A 26109-nucleotide genomic window follows, 5' to 3' on the forward strand; every position below is an offset into this window, starting at 1 on the left:
AATTTTGACAGAGTGGGTGGTCAGGTAGTTGTGTTTAACGAATTTTGTATATGTAGACGAAGGGGGATTGATGTTGAAGAAAATATCGTACCGTACACACACGTTTCGGTTAAAGGGTCAAGAGAAGAGTGGAATAGGTTATATGTACGTCCTTGTACATACGTCTATTCTGTCTGTAGAAAAGCAACTATAATTCTGATTTTTTAAAAAAAGAAGAAAAGGTATGAATGAATTGCAAGATATGAGAACTGAAGTGAGTTTCTTTGTGCACATGGCGATATAAAGACCGTTGTATGTCTATAATACGATATAATTGTACGTCAGACGAATTATCGTTTTGTAGTTTAAAGATTTATGATAAATGTGAACACACTTATGACGTTTTGATTACGCTAACGCGTGCTTGTTCAGTGTATGTATTTGTGTGGGAAAAGCTGAGAGATGTTGGAATTTCGCTCGGAGTAACGTGTGCGAAAACAATGTATTAAATCAAGATGGGACTGGGGATATATCATCAAGATAACCGACTTGGTGATAAACTGTGGATATGTGGCAAACCTGACATCGAGTTATGCAAGGCAAGGTTGACTGAAAAACAGCTTTGTCAGATTCACACCAACTATTCAAACCGTCTGCCGCATTGCACTGCTCTGGAGAACAGACACAATAGTGCCAGCCGCACACCACAGTGGACTGGTGAAACATAATGGCGTCAATACGCAAGTTGACGATACTGTAGGTATTCTGCAGCCAATGATGAATTATGGCGTCTATCTGGTAACGCTCCTGTTGGAGTATAAGAAAATGGAGCTCTACCACCTCCCTAGTTATACTGGGTGTATTCACTTTACCATCAACAATATTAGATTAAAACAGTCTCTATCGCCATCGACTTCCCGATAATGACAATGGAATGAAGTAGCAAAAGGAAGACGATCATCGTAAAACAAAAACAAAAACAAGCAAAAAACAAAAAAAACAAAAAAACAAAACAAAACAAAAAAACCAGACGTAAAATGAAGGAGGGAATAAAAAAGGGAACATTCAGAGACATAAGGTACGGCAACTAATAGAAGATATATGCAAACAAACTTGGCTGTGAGAGAACGAATTACTAGGTCATGTGAAATTAACTTCCAAGAATCACAGCATCTTAAAGAGATCGTATTTTTCGGTTGAGACTTAACAGGTTTTCATCATTTTTTTTTTGGGGGGGGGGGGATAAGATAGTGAGAAACTTCTTATGAAATATGAAAGAGCATGTAATTTCAAGAGGGATCCAATATTTATTTGATGAAAATTGGTTTTGAAGTGACCGAAATATCCAAAACAGTGCAATCCTGATAAAGTGTGGGACCCACATTTTATAACGATCATTTTGTTTTACTTTGCTTTGGGATGAGTTATTTCAAACCCGATTTTTATCAAATAAGCTATATGCTCTGTACTATTTTATTAGTGTTTTCTTGGTATCTTGCAAAATAAGTTCAAGCCCAATTTTTATCCTCACCAATACTGCACAATCCCTTTAACATGCTTTGATAACCTCTTGTAAAATATTCTGAATTCCTCATCCTTCTAAATTCTATCTTTTTCCATAAAATGTCACGAGTTTTTATATGAAGCACAATACCACAATCTTTTATCTTGTCTGCAATAGGCTTTTATAGTCGACATTCCACACAGTCTGGAGACGATATCAAAGCTTAATAAAGATTGTTCAGCGGGCATGACAATGCTGAATGTACAAATGAATAGGTATAATAGCAGAGTACAATGCTAGAAACACGAATGATATTTTCGTAAAAACGGCGTTCCACTTTTGTGCAAGACAGACACCGCTTTAACGATACGCGTAGAATACAGTTTGAAATATTTGCATTTCACAGACTAAAGGTCCCTGTTTATTTGGATACGATATACTATAAGTCTGTGCTAAATATAGTTATCCATCGACTTATTTAAAAGAAAGAAAATGCAAGAGAAATGATGGTCTTTATCATAGCATTTTTTTTTTATAAGAGAAGCATAATAATAACTGTGTGTCTGTCCAAAGGCTAAAACGAAGTTCCCTTGCCATTCAGTTGATTAAGAAATCTTTCATCCTCTTTCTCGTTTTTTTTTTCTGTGGAAAGAGGTCTTAGTTTGCTCTTTTCTCACAAATTCAAAACAATAAACTCTACTACTTTATATCATACTCAGAATTGGCTAATCGCTTAGTTTTCATGTATAAATGTATAATTTGTTGTATTTAAGAGTTCCATCATGGAGTCACTTTAAGTTATAATAAATTTAGAACTTCTGCTGATCAGAATTTGTGGTTGATAATAATGATAACTTCAAAGAAGTCTTACTTCTACAATGAACTTACAGTTGCCATGTCATCATGACACTACAAAAAATATGAGATTGAAGAAAATTATACTAGGTATTCACAAAAGAAATAATAATTTCAAACTGTAAGAAAAGTACATTTCATATACCAGTTGACTTCATCCTTTCCTGATATTTTATTATTACATTCACTTTATGATACAATAGATGAACCGACAAGAATATCACCTCAGTCAGCCTCTGTGATAGACAACATCCTTATACGCGACGTGCAACGAGATAGTAGGTGTGTGTATTTGTATGTGTGTGTGTGTGTGTGTGTGTGTGTGTGTGAGTCTATGTGTGCATGTTTGAGTGTCGGATCCTCTTGTTTTAGCGGGTATAATTGGGAACAGGTGCGATGTCTGACTTCGGAGGAGAGCAAGGAGACGTCTTTACTCGTGCGACCTGGCAGATCCAGGCTTCTATACTACAAGCAGAGCTGGTGATGGGAATTGCTTGTGCTGGACAAGTAAAATGAAAAGTACGCCTCCGTCGGTCAGTGTTGACCATGGGTAATGCGCTCTAGGAGTTGTCAAGTTTTGGTGATAATTCTTCCACTGGTGCCACAGCGTCGGCTGTGGCTCACAAGTCCAATTCCCGAATGAGAGACAACAACGTTTCCCATGGAGTACAGCTCTGAGCAGTGCTCAACCCATCTCTCCATCTGTTTTCTTTTGTCACTGAGTAATTACTTCCCCCACCAGGGGTAGCTGTCCAGTGGGACTGCGATGATCCCTCCCACCGTCAGAGACAAAAAGGGTCTATCTTGAAGATAACCGATTTTTACCGTCAGTGATTTCGATTGCAGTTATAATAGTAATGATAATAATAATAATAATAATGATAAGGTCTTATTATTACCCAGGGTAACCTCTTCAGTGTCGCCACTGCTCTGCCAGAGGACCCTGCCATTATTACTACCCCCAGCGTTGCCAGGTACCCATTTATACACCTGGGACGAGAGGGACATTGTGGGTAAAACATCTTGTCCAAGGAAGTCAGCACTGGGCGGGATTCGAATCGGGTCCTTCGATCAGGAGTCCGGAGTCTTATACACTATGCCACAGCGCCCTCTGTTACATGCTGCTTGTCCATGTCATTTGAATAAAAATATGTACATGTTCATTGCTTTGGCTTGTTATATTTGTTGTGTGGGTTTGCTATTTGACATTTATAAAGCATTTTGATTATTTATTAGACATTGTTTGGATAAAATGTGACAACCGCTCTAAACCCCTTCTTTAAAGTTTCACTATCATTCTGTTACACCTCCTGATTCTGTTTCCCTCTTCTCTTTCTGTCAAGTGTCTTCTCTCATTCTGTCTTTCCATGTCATGTACCCGTACTGCTGATTTCACCCTCTGGTAGGTTTTGTATCGAGGACAATACCTCTTTTCAAAAGCTGGAGTGGTATTAAGGTCTAGGACCTGTCCTGCTGCAGCTATCTTATGGTCAAGTTCAACGACCTATCAATCAGTAATTGACCGGCACACTTCCTAATGTAAACTGGGAGTTAACGAAGCTGCTGACATTCTCAGTAGTCATCCTGTGATATGTTCCTTTGTTCCATTGTTGTGTAGGGTAACCTTTCGGTGTCTTAACATTGCACTAGTCTTTTCATTCTATGGAGGGCATTGTAGCCAACTACTTGATTGAGCAAAAAGCACCCGTACAAGACCAAGGTAGATGCCTTGATGAAGGGAGACTGTATTCTGACCTCTTGGAAATGGGAGATTGAGCTTGACTGTCCTGAAGAAAAGACCTGAATAAATGTTGTTGGAGATAACCCAATGTCTGAGTGGATTATTATTCTTATCTCCATTTCTACAGAACTCAACAAATCGCAGTTGTGCCAGCTGCTCAATCTCCCTTAATGAAGGAAGCGACGCTTTTATACTATTTGATTTCGTCAATGACGTCATGTTTGCCCCCAAAATTGATATTTGAAAAATTTATTTAAAAAAATGGCAGAAAGTTGTAACATTATAATCTTAACATATTAACTCTTTATGTGCCACACTCGCACGTCCGACTCAGTCGACGCGTGCCAACTTCGCATAAATTATTCCGCTCAACACACAAAGCCGCTTAAACCGATCGATAAATTGCTAATCTCGCGGTACAATGAAAGCGTTTCTCGCGCTTTTGTTCCTCTCACATACGGCTTGCATTCTATGTGGTGATTGACTATCAAGCGGTGTTCACAACTAGATTCGCGTGTACACTTTAAGTTTTTGTTACGGTTTTATGTGCAAAAGTCATGCCTTTACAGTAATGTAACAACTGGTCATTCAAATTGGTTTTCGAGAAAAGCATAATACAACTCATGTTATTCAAATTCATGATTCTCTTCCGTCGAGATGTTTTCATTGCAACTGATTGACAAATTGCCCTACATCGACGTAAATATCTCGACGGAAGAGAATCATGAATTTGAATAACAAAGCAGTACCCGCTGCATGCTATAAGGATTAGAACCAACACTTGCTTTCGGGCGAAAGCTCGGTGGTCTAGTGGAGATGACGCCTGTCCGGTGATCAGGAGGTCGTAGGTTCAAATCCTACTCGAGTATGTACGCCCATGATTTTTTAACATGGCTACTACTAAAACACTGATCAATTCAGTGCTTATTTACGTCGATGTAGGGCAATTTGTCAATCAGTTGCAACAACTCATGTTCTTTTATATTTTGTTGATAAAGTAGATCACGCAATTGATAATCACTCTCATCTAATTACTATTTTCTTGGATTTCTCCAAGGCCTTCGACACAGTTGATCACGATATTCTACTCCACAATTTATCACATTGCGGAATACGTGGGAAGGCCTTGGAGTGGTTCAAGAGTTATTTAGGAAATAGAAGACAATTTGTTACAATATAAGACAATTATTCAGTAATAAGAGAAGTAAATTTTGGCGTTCCGCAGGGAAGCTTATTAGGGCCACTATTATTCATTGCTTTAAAAATAGTTCCCTGTATTTTTTGAGTATTTATTTGATGTTTTATATGTAATGTAATTTGTTATTTATCCGATGTCAATATGTGTTTATGAATGCGAGACAAAATCAAATTGAAATGCCATGTTTTTATACATAATTAGGACAATAAAGAAATGAAATGAAATGAATGAAAGGCATTTTTCTTTAACTCTTTATGTGCCACGTTCGCACGTCCGGCTCAGTCGACGGCGTGCCAACTTCGCATATTCTACTCAATAAACAAAGCCGCTTAAACCGATCGATAAATCGCTAATCCAGCGGTAAAATCAAAGCGTTTCTCGCGCTTTTGTTCCTCTCACATACAGATTGCATTCTATTTGGTGATTGAAAGTGGTATTCCCAATTAGATTAGCGTGTACATTCTAAGTTTCTGTCACTATTTTGTGTGCAAAAGTCATGCCTTTACATTAATGTAGCAACTGGTAATGCAAAAGAAACATTGAAAATAGAATTGTTATATCAACATTGTATATGGAAGCAAAGTTTGGCATTTCTCTTTAACTTTGCTCACTATGATGTCCAGATAAATTTGTAGAAGTTATACAAATCGGATAAACAGAATTCCTTCTCAAAGCATGACCATACCTTCGCGTCTCAGAATAACGTTGCACACAGGGGGTTTTCACCATAGCACATAAAGAGTTAAAGTGAATGCAATATAACTTAAAAGGAATGGCAAGAGAAGCATTTCCATGATCACAGAATCAAAATAATAAGAGCATAGCTTTGAAGATATCGGCTTGAATTTAAACGCATTTTCAATAATTCGAATGCAAGTCTGATGAAATTGGGCTGGAAATCAATAATAATGACAATGAATACATTCTTTGCTTGTTTGTATCTTTGACCTACACATATTGTGTTTTCATACTTTATGCATCATAGGACTTCACAGGATGTGAATACTAAACGCATTGATGATTCAAGACTACTGCTGTGGGAATATCACGTTGTCGCAACTCTCCTAAATAACGACGTTTATGGACTATGACAATTAAAGAGGAGGAACTTAACCACAATGGAGAATAGAGAATTGACAAGTAAGAAAGAACTACAGTGCACTGATTCTTCAAATTTGGACCATGGAGATGATGTAAATACAGTGATCACTGACTGTAACAATTCGTTGTTTCGTGCATGTGAAAATGGAAATCTTTCGGCTGTCAAATCCCTTGTCGAGAAGGGAGCAGATGTAAATGTTGCCGGAAGAGATGGTACTACACCTTTACAACGGGCATGTGCGAACGGGCATGTAGAAGTCGCACGTTATCTTCTACAACAAGGAGCTGACGTAAATGCACCTGACCAACACGGTGTCAACCCTCTCTTCCTTGCATCCAGGGAAGGACATCAGGCTATTGTTTCTGACCTTTTAAGCCAAGGAGCTGATGTGAACGCGGAGACAACTGACGGTGAAAGTTCCTTGTATATTGCATGTAGAAATGGACATCTCGCAGTTACCAAATTCCTCGTAGACAGGGGAGCAGATGTGAATTCTGCCACGAAAGATGGCATAAAACCTTTACATCAGGCATGTGAGAATGGACATGAAGGAGTTGCGCACTTTCTTCTTGAGCAAGGAGCTGACGTAAATGCATCTGATAAAAATGGTTTCAACCCCATCATCCTTGAATCTATGAAAGGATATACAAAAATTGTTTCTAATCTTGTAGATCATGGAGCTAATGTCAATGCAGTAGTAGTTAACTATAATAATATTACACCATTACAGAATGCAAGTATCAAAGGACATCTACAAACTGTACGCTGTCTTGTTGAACATCAAGCTGATGTTAATATTGCTGATAACGAAGGTGTAACTCCCCTCATCCTTGCATCTACCACAGGACAACAAAGAGTTGTTTCCTATCTTTTAGATCATGGACCTGACGTTAATGCAGTTACCAATGATGGCGATAGTTCGCTACATAATGCATGTAAAAATGGACATCTCACAGTTGTCAAAGACCTGATAGACCACGGGGCTAATAAGAATGCAGTAACCACGAAAGGTCACAGTTCGTTGCATCTTGCATGCAAGAATGGAAATATCAAAATAGTCAAATTTCTTGTTGAAGGTGGAGCAGTTGTGAATACTAGAGATATAAATGGTAATACACCGGTAAAAGATGCGTGTTTGAACGGACATCTGAATGTTGCACGATATCTTGTTGAACAAGGAGCTGACATAAATGCAGCTAATGAAAAGGGTTTCAATCCACTCATCTTAGCATCTCAGGAAGGGCATGAAAATGTTGTTTTATACCTAATAGACCATAAAGCTGATGTACATGCAGTAAACCATGAGGGTTATGGTTCGTTACATTTTGCATGCCAAAATGGACATCTCACAGTAGCCAAAATCCTTGTTGACAGGGGAGCAGATGTGAATATCAGAGCGAAAAGCGGTGTTACACCGCTAAAAGATGCTAGTTTGAAAGGATATTTGAATGTTGTCAAATATCTTATTGAACAAGGAGCTGACATAAATGCAACTGATGAAAAGGATTTCACTCCACTCATCTTAGCATCTCAGGAAGGACATGGAAATATTGTTTCACACCTAATAGACCATGGAGCTGATGTACATGCAGTAAACCATAAGGGTTATGGTTCTTTATATCTTGCATGCCTAAATGGACATCTCACAGTAGCCGAAATCCTTGTTGACAGGGGAGCAGATGTGAATACTAGACCGAAAAACGGTGCTACACCGCTAAAGGATGCTTGTTTGAACGGACATCTGAATGTTGCACAATATCTTCTTGAACAAGGAGCTGATGTTAATGCAACTGATGAAGATGGTTTCAACGCCCTCATTTGTGCATCTTCTGGAGGACATGAAAATGTTGTTTTACACCTAATAGGCCATGGAGCTGATATACATGCAGTAAACCGTGAGGGTTATGGTTCATTATATTTTGCATGCCTAAATGGACATCTCACAGTAGCCAAAAACCTTGTTGACAGGGGAGCAGATGTGAATATTAGAGCGAAAAACGGTGCTACACCGCTAAGAAATGCTTGTTTGAAAGGACATTTGAATGTTGTCAAATATCTTTTTGAACAAGGAGCTGACATAAATGCAGCTAATGAAAAGGGTTTCAATCCACTCATCTTAGCATCTAAGGAGTTACATGAAAATATTGTTTTATACCTAATAGACCATGGAGCTGATGTACATGCAGTAAATCATGAAGGTTATGGTTCGTTATATTTTGCATGCAAAAATGGACATCTCACAGTAGCCAAAATCATTGTTGACAGGGGAGCAGATGTGAATTCTACCGCGAAAAACGGTAATACACCACTATATCTTGCTAGTTTGAAAGGGCATCTGCAAGTTGCACGATATCTTCTTGGACATGGAGTTGACGTGAATGCAGCTGATGAAGAGGGTGTCAATCTCTTCATGGCTGCATCTAAGGAAGGATACGAAAATATTGTTTTACACCTAATAGACCTTGGTGCTGATGTACATGAGGTAAATTATGAGGGTGATAGTCCCTTGCATTTAGCCTGCCAAAATGGACATCTCAGAGTAGCCAAAATCCTTATAGATCAAGGAGCCGATGTGAATTCAGCAACCAAAGATGGTGTTACACCTTTACAAAACGCATGTAAAAACGGGAAACTTGATATAGCACAATATCTTATCGAACAGGGAGCTGACGTCAATGCATCTGATGCACGAGGTTTCAATCCCCTCATCCTCGCATCTATGAAAGGATACCATGTTCTTGTTACACACCTTCTAAACCATGGAGCTGATGTGAATGCAAAAACCATTGATGGTGAAAGTTCCTTGGATAAAGCATGTGAAAATAGACATCTTATAACTGGAAAATTTCTCGTAGACAGTGGAGCAGACGTGAATTCTTCCAGTAAAGATGGCATTACACCTTTACAAAGAGTTTGTGAGAAAGGACACTTAGACATAGCACGATATCTTGTTGAAAAGGGAGTTGACGTGAATACTGCTGATAAAACAGGTTTCAACCCTTTATTTCTTGCATGTATGAAAGGACACCAAGGAGTTGTTTCATACCTAACAAACCATGGAGCAGATGTAGATGCAGTAGCCATTGACGATCACAGGCCTTTGCATGTTGCATGTGTCAATGGATATCTCGCAGTTGTCAAAATTCTTGTTGACAGGGGGGCAGATGTGAATTCTCAAGCCAAAGATGATGTTACTCCCCTATATTATGCAAGCGCGAAAGGACATTTACAAGTTGCTTGCTATCTTGTTGAACGAGATGCTGACGTTCTGGCAGCTGATAAAAAGGGTTCCAATGCCCTCATTCGTGCATCTAAGAAAGGATACGAAAAAATTGTTACACACCTCCTGGACCACGGAGCTTATGTAAATGCTGTAACCACTAATGGCACAAGTTCGCTGCATGTCGCGTGTGACAATAGTCCAGGCTAGAAGGCACCCAACCTTGTTTTTTTTATATATACAATATTTTTTGATGGTTTCTTGTCAATTCGAGGGTGCTGATTCCAAATCCGATTGATGCCACTCGCGTAACCTTGAGCATTTTAGGTAAAATGCAAAAATCCCAAATGGCCGCCAGATATGCTAATTCGGCCGTGATAAACACAGTAATGTGCATTGTATGACCAATTATTCCACCAAACTTTGTACATTTCTGTTCCTAGAGTTACTCCATCTGTATTTGCAAGAGAATTTTCATTTCATATAGGTTCATTTAGTATTTAAAGCTCATTTTTATTCAAAATGGCCGCCATTCCTGTGCTTATGTACTATATGAATGGCAAAACATATGCATGGAAATAAAGAACAAATTTACTGTATTTCCAGTCCCGTACCTACGCTGTCAAAGTGTTGCATGTGTAATACAAATATGTTGGGTGTCACTTACAATATACAGGGCCTACATGTATATTTGAGCATTTAATATTCATAAACCTTACGATGTTTAACACAATTTCTTATATATTTCATTTTGTCTCAACAACGAATATAAGTTCACTAAACGTCTCGCAAGAAATCAATGTACCATCATATTCTACATGCAGGTTGAATATAAAAATGTAATACTAACACATTAAGAAGCCTAGATGCATGGTATTTATCAAATAATGTTGAAAATGGAGGGGAAGCTAGAAAGCAAAGCTTCTAATATGCATTCCCCTAAAACTATATTAACAAAATACAGAAAAATCCTCTACAGTAAGTGCAGAGATACATGGTTGCAGACAAAAACACATCGACATTAATGACACAACTAAAAACCCTGTATTGCTTACATTGTAGATTTTTTTTTTCCAGCAAGGAGTTGGGGGTGGGGGGGGGGGGGAGGAGTCCTGAGGCGAGTTTGAAATGGATCATAACCTCCATCACTTTGATATGATATAATTTAGAAGTACCGCCTTGATATTATCGAGCAAACTTGATTTTCTTCTTGAATTAAAACAACAAAAACTGGTGAAGGCATAAACGAAACTGTCCAAACGCCGTACCGTACAAACTATTCACTAAACATCAACCAAGGAGCAATGTGAGATACCTCTTTCAGTTCTCTCACAGTTCCCAGGTGTTGATAATATACACTTTGACATCATGATCTCATTTAGTCTTGTCTTCAAACTAAAACTGTCATTTTTATTGTCTTTAAAGAACCCTTTAATTGGATGTTTGGCAGCAGGCGACATCAGCCCCAAATTTGGAGAATTCTCAGGCTAAAGATGCATGTTAGTCATGCAATTGCTTTAACTGCAACCACATCTGGTGATGTTCAGCATTTCCTCAGGGGTCATAGGGCGATTATTTGCCATAGAAACAGAATGAAGACATGAAGACTTGCTTGATCACCACCCGTTGAAGCCCTATGGCTTTGTTGCCAGGCCAGAGACAGTGTTATAGGTAACTTGGGTGGTATCAGAGATGACATCAGACCAGCATCTGCACCAACCTGTTTTGGGGTCAAAGCTTTCAAGTTACGGGAGGGAAATCTAGGCTTGTGGGATTTCAGACGCATTGATGGTAGGTTGTTCAAGGGGGCATTTCATGAAGCGTTTTGTCAAATCTTTTCTTTTTGACAAACTGCTATAAGCTACTAAAATCCTTGCATCTGATTGGTTGAGAGCAAATTTGTCAGACAAATTTGTCAGACAAAACGCTTCATAAAATGCCCCCATGCTGTCGTGTTTGGAAGGTCAGGGTATATGCGTTGACGACACTGGTGACACTTGCCATCCTTTCCTTCCAGCGCGAGGGAGAGTGATCGAGTGCCAGTGAAGGAGGGTAGACTTCCTTAGCCTATGCTTGGAAAGCTTGCCACAGAGCTAGGGCTACCTTGAACATAGCGTTGGCAAGATAGTTACTAAGTTGGAAGGCATGGGTCTGATGATAATCTTATAAAGGTTGGGGCAAAGTCTCCAGAAGGTGAAGTACTCCTCTATTGTCTTGAGATGGGTCAGCACTCGGCTGATGTCATCCAAGGACTTTCTATGAGACGTAAAGGCAAGATCATCTGCAAACTTCCTACATGAAGTGAATGTTATGTCACCATGTATACGTTAAAAAGAGGTGGAGTTAGTTTACAGCCACCATTAAGTAGGCCATCATTCAGAGACCTAACACAGCTGATCTGGTTACCTAGAGCAATCCTGAATCTGCAAGTGATGAAGATTAAAGACAAGCAGTGTGCAGTTGTTCAGAATGAGGCAGCACTGTACAGATCTCAGAGTCTCCCTTGACATCATATACGCAAACACATTCACTCCGAAAAAAAAAGTGGTGATAAAAATAAAATCTACCATATATAATTCATCTGGGTTAACATGAAAAACTTTGGGGCATTGTTTTCATTTCAGAGATTTGACGACAGGAAGTGAGGTGGTCCCTTTTTTCCACTTTCCCCTGCCTCATGTTCTTTCTCGGATGAGGGGACTGAAAAGTTTGTATAATATCGCTTTTAGATGTAGAACAGGACCGGGTAATTGGAAATTTCATTTGTGTCATCATCTAGGATTCAGCCTTTTAATTCAGTAATCAGAGTGAATATTATGACGCTGAACATCTCAAGGCAAGCAAGTATCAAATGTTCATATCTGACAATTCCTGATAAATGATCTTTATGTTAGCGTCAATTCAAGCTTTGGTAGGGAAAAATTAAGATTGAGGTAGCAAATTTGGATGTTTGCATCAAAAAATAAAACAGCTTTTGTTAGTATCAACCTTCTGATTTATAATCAGCACACAAATTGATAAACAGTGTACCTGAGTGACAGAAGAAAAAAAAAGAAAATTTGTTTATTTCCATGTACACTTTGCCGATCATATTGTGCAGGGGTATATGAGTGGCATCCATTTTAAAGTTTTGTATTAAGAAGAATATAATAAGCATGAAAACAATAAATTTTCTGTTTGTTTACTTGTTTGTTTGCTTGATTTGCTAGTGGCACTCATTAGATTTGCATTGCACATGCAAAACTTGATAAAAGCGTAGGTATATGACTGAAAATTCGTCTTCTATTTCTATGCATATTTATTTTTGCCATTCATATAGTACATGAGTATAGGAGTGGCGGCCATCTTGAATTGAAAATAAGCTTAAAATACTAAATGTAGCTCTTCAAATGAAAAATTTCTTGCATGTGCAAAAAGAATTACTCAAGGAACAAAAATGTAAAAAACTTTGATGGAATAATTGGTCATAAAATTGACATAACTGGGATTATCATGGCAAAATTAGCATATCTGGCGGCCATTTTGGATTTTTGCATTTTGGCGAAAATGCTCAAGGTTACGCGAGTGGCATCAAACGGAATTGGAATCAGCACCCTCGAATTGACAAGAAACCATCAAAAAACATTGTATATATAAAAAACAAGGTTGGGTGCACTTTCTATGGAGCCTAGCCTGGACTAACAATGGTCATCTCAAAATTTCGAAAATCCTTGTCGACAGGGGGGCAGATGTTAACTCATCAACTAAAGCCGGTGTTACGCCTTTACAAAATGCATGTAAAAACGGGCAATGTGAAGTATCAAAATATCTTCTTGAAAAAAGGAGCTGACGTAAATGCAGCCGATGAAGAAGGTTTCAGTCCTCTCATCCTTGCATCTGTCAAAGGACATCAAAGTCTTGTTTCTCATCTTGTAGACCTCGGAGCTGACGTGAATTCAGCAACGATTAGTGGGGACAGTTCCTTGCATAATGCATGCGAAAGTGGGCATAACGCAATTGCCAAAATCCTTGTAGACAGGGGAGCAAAAGTGAATTCGTCAACAGAACATGGTGTTACACCTTTACAAAACGCATGTAAGAATGGACATGCAGACGTTGCACATTATCTTGTTGAAAATAAAGCTGACGTGAATGCTACAGATAAAGCCGGTTTCAAGCCCTTATTTCTGGCTTGTCTAAGAGGGCACGAAGCTACAGTTGTTTCATGCCTAATCAATCACCGAGCTGATGTGGATGCAGTAGCCATTGACGATCACAGACCTTTACACGTTGCATGTTTAAATGGACATGTAATAGTTGTCAAAATTATCGTTGATAAGAAAGCAGACGTGAATGCTAAAGCGAAAGATGACGTTACATCACTATTTTATGCTAGCTCGAAGGAACATCTACAGGTTGCTGATTATCTTGTTGATAAAGGAGCTGACGTTCAGGCAGCAGAAAAGAGATCCACTGCCCTCATCCGTGCATCTGAGAAAGGATACGAAAGTATTGTTGCATATCTATCAGACAACGGAGCTGATGTGAATGTTGCAACCATTAATGGCCCAACTTCGCTGCATATCGCATGTGACAAGGGACATTTCACAATTATCAAAATCCTTGTAAACAATGGAGCAGACGTGAATTCTGCAACGAAGAGTGGTGATACTCCTCTACAGATCGCACGTAGAAATAGAACTAAGGAAATTGCCTGTTATCTTGTTGAAAAAGGAGCCTACGAAGTTAAAGGTAATGACAAGGGTTTTGATCCACCCATGGTAACATCTCAGGAACGCACAGTGGGCCAGAATGAGCTCAAAGTGCGCCAAAATTATATTCCATGGTTTCTTTTTACTCAAATTCGGTGTCTAGGGGTAATTTTGGGCGTAGAATTGATTGAACATAATTTCAAACTCATATGACGTCACAGTGATGCTGATTTTTCATTGGCTACCAAAAATTTGTCTGTAAATGATGAATAAAGCAATGCAAATCTTAGGCTGTTTTCTTTTTCTTTAAAGATTGATTTGAAAAGGGGTTGATTTATTTTTTCACATTCACTGACACTTATCTACTATCTACAAGATTCTTACATATTATGTCATAGAAAGTGTATAAACATTCGGGTTTCGTTAAAAGAATCGAATTTATGCTGGAAGTTCCATATTATACACACGTACTGCAAAGTAATACTGTTGTCCGTGTAAATTAGTGAGAATATCAGTTTAGACGTACGCTGTACTTTCGGATGAATTTCTTCACTCTATTCTAACAGGACATAAATGTGAGATATAAAATCAATCTCTCAACTTTATAACCTTAGGCCTATGCCATATCAATTCATACAAGCGCAACACTAAAAAAAAAACACATTTTGTTTAATTTTACTGGAAAGATAAATTGTGAAGTTAGCAATCAGGAATATGCATAAAAGGTTATAACTTGGTAACTAAGAATGAGTCTGCCGTGTATGAAAGTTTACTTGAAAAAGCTATAACAGTTTCTTTTTTCTAATGAAAAATCTATCGGAATCACTATCATATGAAATTGTGAATTCATCCCCCGTTCCACAATGATTTTTTTTTTTCTCATTAGTCAGTCGTCGGAAGCAAAATTTTTTTGCTTCCAGCAACCCACAAGGCACAAAGTGTATGGGATCACAGTCTAATGAATCCGACTTGTATTGGTCGCCTATCAGGTCAATGTCAGACAGGTCGGGCATGATCCGATGAGGCAACATTGTCCGATGAGAATCACGCGAGCAATGTCTGACACTAACCTGATGGTCGACCGATGCAATCTGATTCATCAGACTGCGATCCGATACACTTTGGTGAACGGCCGGAAAGCAACAGACTTTGCTTCCAAAGAGTAACCGATGAGAATAAAATTTCTGTGTTTTGGTGTATGACGTTCCATCTGGATAATATCAAGAGTAGGATCGAAGTATTTAGGTGTCCATACAGTATATGTATCGCAGAGGGAATAGCTTGTTTACAGTAGTGGCTATGACAATGGACAATATGGCTGTGGCCTTGGCTATGTGCAATTATGTACACTTTTATCTTTGGAAGAGGGGTCTTTTAGGCGCTGGAATTAGCCCTTTACGTATATTTTATAACTCTGTTTACCTCTTATTCAGTGTTAATCATGTTTCCTGGCCTTTAACGTGCAAGAAAAAAAAATAATGCCGCCCTCATGCGGCGCCGTATGATAACAGAATTCCTAAACGGCTCCCAGGTCAAAATTAGACGTAAAGCTCCGCAGAAAATCGGCTTTAACACAAAAAGTGGCAAAAGGTGGCAGCCAAATCTGGTATCAGCTTAAAACTGAGACATCAGGAAATGTGATGGTAATAGAATTTAGTTGGAAATCCATGGCAATCTAAACTTTTCATTTGAATATATTAAAAAGACAAAAATTAGCCTCTTTTCAAGGATATTTACCGTAAAATATTCATGAAGATCAAGTTTCTTTGCATTTTACGGCATTCATAACGTAAAATGGACTTTGAGAAATGTGTGGGAGAAATTACAGATTGATATCTCAAAAACTACATGTTGAAATTACTAATTTATTCAAGATGTTACAATTTGCTTTGAAACTCTTAAAATGTTGTATTTTGCGACTTCAGGTAGGAAATATACCCCTTTAAAGTACATATCTGATTTAAATATTTCAATGAAATATCCTTCAAAGTATTTCATCTGAAGACCGCTTGTCAAAAATTAGAAAATCCCAAGTGCCCAAAATGACTTTTGGCGCACTTTGGTATCTCTCTGGCCCACTGTGGAACGGAACGAAGATATTGTTTCACACATATTAGACAATGAAGCTGAAACCCTTGTAAATTCGGGAACCGGCATGAATTCTGCAACAAACGACAGGACTACACCTTTACAAAGAGCATGTAAAAACGGACAGATTGAAAGGGCAAACTATCTCCTTGAACAAGGAGCTGACCCAAATGAAGCTGATGAAAAGGGTTTTAATGCCCTCATTATTGCATCTATGAAAGGATACCAAAGTCTTGTTTCTCACATGATTCACCACAGAGGTGATGTAAATGCAGCAACCATTGAAGGCAAAACTTCGTTGTACTTTGCATGTGAAAATGGACATCTCAACATTGCTAAAATCCTCCTAGGTAGGGGAGCAGACGTGAACTATGCCGATAAAGATGGCGTTACACCTTTACAAAGAGCTCGTGAGAATGGACATTTTGAGATTGCACGCTATCTTCTTGAAAAAGGATCTGGGGTAAATACTGCTGATTAAGAAGGCTTCAACCCCATATTTCTTGTTTTAATGAAAGAACACCACGTGTTGTGTCATACTTAACAACCCATGGAGCTGATGTGAACACAGGAAGCGTTGGCGGTGAAAGTCATTGGATAAAGAATGTGAAAATAGGCATCTTCTAAATGCACACATTCTTGTAGACAGGGGAACAGATGGGTGTTATTCCAGTAAGGATGACATTACAACCTTACAAAAAGCCAGTGGGAATGGACACGTAGATATATCTCGTTGAAAAATGAGTTGAAGTAAATAATTCTGACGGAACAGGCTCCGTCACCACCACCTCTATTTTTCAGCATAATATAACATGGAACTGCTGTTAATTCAGTATATATGAAGGGTTTGTTTGCAAAAACCGATAAGTCCATTTTTGAAGATTTTGAAGTACGATCTCTTTCATAAAGTAAAAAATAATACCTTTTAAATGATATATTGGTCACTACATATAAAGGCATATTTTTGAAGTTATGGTCAAAAGAAGCAAAACTTTTCTTATTATTCTCTTTATTTTTCTTGACCTTTAATCGCAAATATCTCCATTTGGCAAATATGGACTTATCGGTTTTTGCAAACAAACTCTTCATATCAACGATACCAGTGTTTTGCTTATCGCGTGTCATCCTGGACATCTCACGGTTGTCAAAAGCCTTGTTGACAAGGGAGCAGATGTAAATGCTGCCACGAAAGAGTGTTATATCTTGCTACAGATTGCTAGCTCGAAAGGGCATCTTGAAGTTGCCCAAAATCTTGTTGAACAAGGAACTGATGTAAATGCAGCTAATGAAAAAAGATGGCAAAGCTCTTATCCTTGCATTTATGGAAAGATACGATAATATCATTTCACACCCATAAGACATTGGAGCTTATAACATGCAGTGATTCATGCGGTGTTGCTGCATATTACATGCCGCAATGAGTATCTCATGTCGATTCCTTACTGACAGGGGATCAAATGTCTATGTTAAAGCGGAGGACGGTAAATGTGGAAATTGACATCTCTCAGCTGTTCAAAATCATTGTTAAGATACCAGACGTGAATACTCCAATGAATGATGATATTCCGTCTTTACGTGTGATGTTTCTGAACAGTAATCGAGAAGTTGTACCCTGTTTTGTTGAGCATGAAGCTGACTATGTACCGCTTTAGATTATATGCATTGTTTAACACTTGTTTTTGCTTGTTTGATAATAGCATATAGCTCCTTTTTACCTTCAGCATGAAACCAACTGCAAATAATGAAGCTCTGTGAGATAAAATGCAGCAATGAGTTTTACGAAAGTCATGAATACTGGTCGATGATACCGCATCGCATTTGTTATCTACTTATGCATCTGTTGAATAAGTCTTTGTGTTAACATGATGGCACCCTTGTCTGGTGGACTTCGGTTTTTACAGTATGTATTGTGTACAGTCAGCCTTGTGTATATTTCATCAAAATGATGACAAGGAAAATGTAGCTCAAGGAATAATTGCCTTGTTTGTAGAAGAGATGATCAACTCTAATCTCATTAGTCAACTGTTGATGAAATTACCCTGTTGTATTCTATGTACATGTATCTACTTTGACAAATCCTAGAATGTCATTCCTAAGTCAATACATGAATACCACATGTTGATATTTCATTTCTGTGTATCAAAGAACCTATTTCATACCAGTCGTTATGTATGAGTTATATTGAGGCAGATGTGTAATTACTATAAAGCTTTTCCCAGGTACGAAATTGTGTATTCATACACACGGTGTATATCAGCTACTTTATGTTACTTCTTCAAGATATAGCACCTGACCGTCTGTTTGCAATACGCTCCTTGTGACTTAATCTTTAAATCCTCAATTAGATTCATAGATATTATGTTAGCCCACTATGAATATAACGATGTTCTTTGTGGTTATTTAAGCTTATGACTAATAGTCAGCTTTCAACAATAAAAGTCTCCAACTGAATTAATTGTTATGGGAGCTCATTCTTTAACACTGCCCTAACAGTATGTAACGGCTGCATTTGTTGTCATTCTGATATCATTATTTCTTGTTATGATATTCATTCTTTTGTCTGTTTGGACGAGTTACTTCCTAACATTATGTAACCTTCATTTTGCGTAGGTCATTCGAAGTCATTTCGCATTGTATTTATTGTGTTGCTGATTAATAATGTATATCCTTTCAAAAGTTCTCAAGAAGTGCATTTGTTAAAAAAAAAAAACACCTTTAAAAATGAATTAAAATGAATTGTACAGTTAATTCTATTAGTGATATGTGGGCTTACATGTCTAATTAAACGTAAGGACCTAAACAATGTTTAAATGACTTTGATCCTCATATGATTTTCCGTTGGGTAGATGCAGTCTATCAATCACTGCTGTATAAATGAAGTAGTGTTAATAATACTATATTGAAAGAATGACTCTTTTCAAGTCATACTTTTCAGGTGCAATACTTTGGTGCAAATTCCATGTGGGTAGGTACATATGCATTGTCTCACACTTGTTGTTACGTATTTGATAATTATTATAGAGCGTAGTTCTATTTTACCCTCAGCATAAAACTTATAACTGAATCAACAGAAATCAAGCTCTGTGAGATAAAATGCAGGAAATGTGTTTTTCGAAAGTTACAAATACTGGTCGATGATACGCTTCGTATCTCATATCTGTGCTCATGTATCTATTGAATAAGTCACTTGTAAATAGAACAGTACAGCCGGTGTCTGGTGGACTTTGATTTTTACAGCATGTGTACAGTCAGACTTGTGCATATTTGGTCAAAAATAATTGCAGAGAAATGTTGCAGCCTCATGGGATGATTTCCCTGTTTGTTAGTTAATGATTAAGCTAAATTATAGTAGAGAGGTTCGACTCTAATCTCAGTATATTATATATTCATCTGTTAATAAATATTACTTAGTCATATTTTATCTACATGAGTCTTCTTCGACAAATGAAAAAGAGTTTCTTACTGTGCAATGAAGTAAATGTGGTATAGGTTTAATCGCTCGAAACGTTAAACAAAATAGAAGGTCTTCTATTCTTGTACTTAAGAAAGTTCCTTGGTCAGTGTTAGTCAAACGAATAATGTTACTAAAGTTGTGAATGAAATTGATATGACAAAACTCTTATATTATGTTAGCGTTTCGTGTTCCTAAAATCTAAAGAATGAATTGTGTAACTGTCTTATTCTCCACTTTTGAAGTGTAGAAGTATATGTTCTGACATTCACTTACCATAGTACATAAATAGTCTATGGTATATGTAGGTATTAGCTGATCGTACATACTATTCTTATTTTTCTTAATGACTACTCTTACCACGCATTCACAATGTAATGTTGTTCATGTGTAATACAATCTCCGTCTAATTCCATGTAAAGCATACGTTTGTTTTCAGTAAAGTGTTTATCATAACATTGGCAAGACATCGTACTGGTATTTGTATTCATAAATACAGCTATTCTTACCGTATACTGAGTATTTTATACACGTATATATAATCACTATTCAGAACTTGATTTCGACATTACGAAACATATCTTGTCGCAATATTACAAGCGAGCATATTTTTCAAAGAAAGTAGTTCATGTATTTTGGAAGAGAATGCAGATAAGAAGGTAATATACATCAATCATGATTGCTTTTATATATTCAATCTTAATGTTATGTATTTTGAATTTTATGTATGTATGTTTCAATTTTTAATCACTTCCGCTATTCAATTTTGGCTAGCGGATTTTGATACCAAAATTTTGATATCAAAGAGGCATTGTGTTCAGTAAAAAGGTACATCATGTAGCTATCGAGATACTTGGTTTGTATTTTGTGTATTCCTTGTGTGTGTGTGTGTGTGTGTGTGTGTATGTTTGTGTGTGTGTTTATATTTATTGCCAAATTACAATTTTATTACCCTATTTTGTGTATGATATTTTGCCATCAGCCCCCTCCATCTCTATAAAGCTTATTACGTAATCACAGTGAAGATGCGTACTGAAAAAAAAAATCAAACTTACATATGTCATGTTTTAGCTATTCCCAATTTCCATATATGTTATCGTCTTTGTTAACGTTTTTCGTAAATATTCCGACAAGAATGCTCACCAGAACGTCGAACATCAAATTTTCAAACAGCTTTCGTGTTGCTGAATGGACCTATACAGTGGATTTCCCGTCATAACGAAGTTTTCCTGACCCGTAGTTTTCTTTGATTTTATCGAAAGATTGAGAGATTTTGCTTCATCAATTATGAAATTCCGAGATCTGGTACACACTCTTGGTGACTTCATTACCATTTCTACTTACCCCCCCCCCAAAAAAAAAAAAAAGTAAGAAAAGGAAATATTCAGAGACATCTGCATGACTCAGTTCATGATCCGCGTGTGCGACATCACTGTGTACAAGTGCATGGAACTTGACGGGGAGGGGACTTTGTTGGAGAGGGTAGTTTCCTTCCACACGGCGAAGCTTTTGCATTTTTAGATTTGAAAAAAAAAATAATCTGATGCACACTTGTCAATTTTCTAAAACACTGGGAAAATTATCAATTCCCAAAATTCCAGTCTTCAGAATTCTTGTCCACCCTCAGAAATTGTTTACTATACTGGAAAATCCCCACACACAACAAGTCCACATGGCTTGCCCGGGAAGGTGTAACAGGGCCTAAACACGACTGAGGGTAAATAGAATATGCGTGAGGACATCCGGGCAACTATGGGCAATACGTGCTAGGTCCTGCCATGGATTGTGCGGGCCATCTGCGGGGACATCCGGGTAGGAGACATTGCTCTAACACGCAAAGCTTGCCCGGAAAAAAATGTGACAGGGCCTTTAGTTTCTGTGTGATCGCCCTCGCCTACATCATGATATCTGTAAAGGCTGTGTCACACCTTTCAGGGCAAGCCTTGCGTGCGACTTGAAAAGAACAATTATTTATATTATAGATGATATATATATATATATATATATATATATATATATACATATACATATATATATACATATACATATATATAGATATATATATTATAGATGATCCGCACATGACAGTACCTAGCACGTATCTCAACTATAGTCGCCCGGAGGTGCGCTCGCAATATTTTTTTTTTTTTTTTTTTTTTTTTTTTTACCCGCAAATATGTTTAGGCTCTGTCACACCTTTCCAGGCAAACGAATCGGGCTTACTGCGTGCAGGGATTTTTTTTTCAGCATACTTGACCATTTCTGAGGGCGGACAAGGACTTCGGCGAGTCAGTCCACGTGTTTTGCTTGCTGGACGCGTTCTACTTACATTATACTTGCAAGTATTCCGTGTGACCTTTGTACCATTCGCGTGGGACTGACAACTCAGTGAAGGAATTCCTCTGAAAGAATGGCAGACGTCCCACAGAATGTCATTATCTTGGCTGCACACGGGACTGCGAAGTACCTGCGTGGGAGTTGCCTGCGAGGTGCTGCCGCTAAGGTCCTCCTACTGGTGTTCTGCATGGACCTCTCCTGGCATACCCGCTGCTCTTCCGGGAAAAAAGAAATGGTCATGCTCAAAACTTGGCTGCGGTTAAATCAGACTTGCGTACGCACCTCCGGGCAACTAAAGGCAAGACACGCGCTAGCTGTGACTGTCAGGTGGGGGCCAACTGCGGAGAGCTCCGGGTAGCAAATTCGTTTCCTCGCAAGTCAAACCGCAAAACTTCCCCAGATATGGTATAACAAGGCCTTGAGCATGCTCTAAATTTGTTCCGAGTGAGTCATGGGGGTTCCCTCACAGAGGTACACGCAGAACACCAGTACAAGACCCTAACCAATAGCACCTCGCAGGCAACTTCAACGTACATCTCAGTACCTGTAAGTCGCTCGTAACAGAAAAGGGATCGGTTTCAAAGCTCTCACGCAGGTCACACGGAATACACGCAAGTATGAGGTAAGAAGGACGTGTCTAGCAGTAGGAAAGAAACAGGTGCAAAACTTGCCAACATTCTCGTCCGCCCGCGGAAAATTCTCCTGCGTGCGGAAAATCCCTTCTGGCAACAAGCCCTGTTATCTTGCCCGGAAAGGTGTGACATGGCCTTAGACGTGCGCTTCGTACACACCAAGGTCCGCATTCAAACCAACCAGTCTATGGGTGACGTCAAGATGGCGGTTCGGATGTTTCTCATTGCAAATGTCGGAACTGATTTCTTCTGTTGGATGCCATTCATCATCCTTGGAATCTTGTTCCAAACGGTCGGAACACGATGACTCCAGATATCTACACCTGACTTGTGATGTTTGTCCATCAACTCCTCACTCATCCCTACCATCTATACCACCGCAGGTGTAATCTTTCCGAGAACCCAAGAATAAATAAATTGGGTCCTTATGAACATTCACAGCTAATGTTTTCATGAATACTTTTACTCAATACGCAGTGATTTTAAAGGATATAACATCACGCCTAGGGAGTGTTAGTTAGTTAGTTAGTTTGTTTGTTTGGAAGTGAAACGTAGAAAGAAGTTGTCAGATGTGGTCGGTTAAGAATAAATACACACATTTAGGCTACATTTGAAATACTGAGTAACCTTTTTCTTCAAAAGTTTACTTCAAACTATCTAACTGAAACGCAAAATCGCAATTACGTTCATCAGTATAGGACACTCAAAATCTAACAAACTAAATGTTGCATTTTTAATTCAAACAAGATACAATGGCAGTCTGTTTTCAAAAGGTTAGTAATAAGAACTCTAGTCACTGCTCGAGACTCCACGTGCCACACACTACTTTTATTCTGTGTACAAAGACTTAGGTCCATTATGATGTTCACTTATGACTATGATTATTACACACATTCCCTTTTTCGCTTATATCAAGTCTCATTGTACATAATTGCTGTCAAATTTTCTCCCAGTAACACTTGCTCCGGTTATGAATAAAATAATGCGAATATCCATTTGTATAGTCGCATGAGTTTTTAACTGACTGAGCTATTTGCATACAAAACAATGTGATTGTGCTTTACTCACACTATTTGACACTCCTGTTGGTATGTCTACTTGTAAATTCGCAAAATTGTCATAAAATTACTGTCAATAAACTGATTATAGATTCGCCCGATAACTATCTTATAATACAGGGCACTCACCGTGAAACTGTAAATTGGCATGCTAACAATCAAATGAATTGGCACATAAATGGTTCTCTAATATACATGATATCGATTGCAAAATTCAGATCTCTCATTAGATTTCTGTTTTACCATACGCTTCATGAAATACCACCATTTCTTCTCTTAAATGGATGGTATAATCTTGGTGTAAATGAGGATTGGACTTCTATAACTTTCTGCGAGATGCCAAGAAACCAATTTATATTGAAACAGTATAAAGCTTGCCATTCTAAGAGGAATTCAAAGTTTATTTCATGAAAAACCGTTCTTGGTTTGGAATAGCTCAGCCATCCAAAAACGTTGACAAACAGAACTGTGGGACCCATTTCAAAACCATCTCAAATAAATGCTGAATTGCTCATTGAACTATTCGTTCTATGTTATAACACGTTTCTCATTATCTTATCAGTAAATGTTAGATATCGGAAGTCACTTCTCAACCAAACTATAGAATTCCTCTGACCTTTACATAGAGAGAAAGGTCTTTTTTTTCTTCTTTCATGGCAGCATCATTTTCAGAACACACTTCGTCGGTAAAATTTGCATTCCTTATGCAGTTTGTATTTGGAAGAACTAAAAAAAAATAATAATAATAAAGAATTACAAAAATCCTACAATGAAGCTGTTGTCTTGGTTATAGCTCCTTACTCCCAAGGTTCGTTATTCCGAAGATTCGTTATTTCGAAGTTTCGTTAATCCGAAAATGTGATGAGGCCTGTTATTCCGAAGATTAATTCATCCGAAAATAAAATAAAGTTTGTTATTTTAAAGCTTCATTAATTCAAATAAAAAAAACAAAACTCGTTAATCCAAAGGTCCGCTACGGCCCCTTTATCACTTCGGATCAACAAACCTTCGGAATAACGAATCATATTTCATTTTCGAACGAACCCTTCTTTATTTTCGGAATAACGAAACTTCGGAATAACACCACAAATGTTCGGTTTGACGAACCCTTTCTTTTTTCATTTTCGGATTAACGAACCTATCAGTATAGGGAATTTGTGTGCTTCGGATTAACGAACCTTCGGAATAACGTACCTTCGGAATAACAAACCTTCGGAATATCGAGCAGCACCCGTTGTTTTGATGACAGTTCATTATTTTTCGCGTGTGTGTTTTTTTTTTTTCCTAAGCAGAGTTTTCCACCAATTCAGCCAATGGCTTGAGACAAGAATACAAATTTGAGGCTGCTACTGACATTATACTTTTCAATATAAACTTAAAACAAAAAATGACGATTAGTTATCTGATCAAGATTGCAGTGGTAATGCAATCTGTTGTGAGTTATTGTACAGAATATGAGTGTCAGTGATTGAACAGCTAGTAGAAATTAACAGGTCTCGTGATTTAGTATAGCGCTCTCACACAACAGAAAACAGATATCGAGGCTCAGAGCAACAAGAAAAGAATAAGGCCGTCAACATACAACAAATAAATACTTGCATTGAAGACATTATGCACATACAAGGAAGTCCACATAAATAGTTTTGCAAACACATACATCATTGAAGTGTCACATAATACAATTTAGGAAATAATATCCGTTTTGTTTTTTCCTGGATTTCCTTATTAAAGTAGGCACAAACATAAAGAGAACAGTTTGTCATAAGCATTTATACTAATATACAAAATAAGTATAACTCCGGTAATTGTTCTTTATCCATTCAATAGAAGGAACACATGTATGTAATACGTATTGTGTTATGACAGAAGAGAAGACATCTCAAGTCTCATAGGGACCGCCAACCGCCAGTATATAGGGCAAATACTAGGTTGCCAAGGGCAACTCTAGGAAGGAAATCCTTACCCAAAGAATCAATTTTACAAGAAATGAAAAAAAAAATAACCGTTTTTATCATTAATTCTATGCGGATTCCTCCTCTCTCATAACTGCAGAGCAAAAGATCACCCATCCCTATGCCCCAAAAAGACCAACACGCTGGGACCGCCGACGGCCAGTATATTATATAGGGTAAATACATGGTTGCCAAGGGCAACTCTGTAGCGAACAAGGCACACACCAAATTCAAGCAAGTTACAAGTTGACGTAATATATTGTAATAAACTGTGCAGCCGGTCCACTGCGTGAGTGGAGAA

The 26109-nt window shown here is 38.0% G+C and overlaps 1 pseudogene; it reads left to right on the forward strand.

Annotated features, from left to right (window-relative positions):
- Window positions 1-8789: 8789 nt before the first annotated feature.
- LOC140246949 (uncharacterized) lies at window positions 8790-15456 on the forward strand (annotated as a pseudogene).
- Window positions 15457-26109: the final 10653 nt, after the last annotated feature.

The sequence above is a fragment of the Diadema setosum genome, chromosome 3 (assembly GCF_964275005.1).
Source record: "Diadema setosum chromosome 3, eeDiaSeto1, whole genome shotgun sequence".
Lineage (NCBI taxonomy): Eukaryota > Metazoa > Echinodermata > Echinoidea > Diadematoida > Diadematidae > Diadema > Diadema setosum.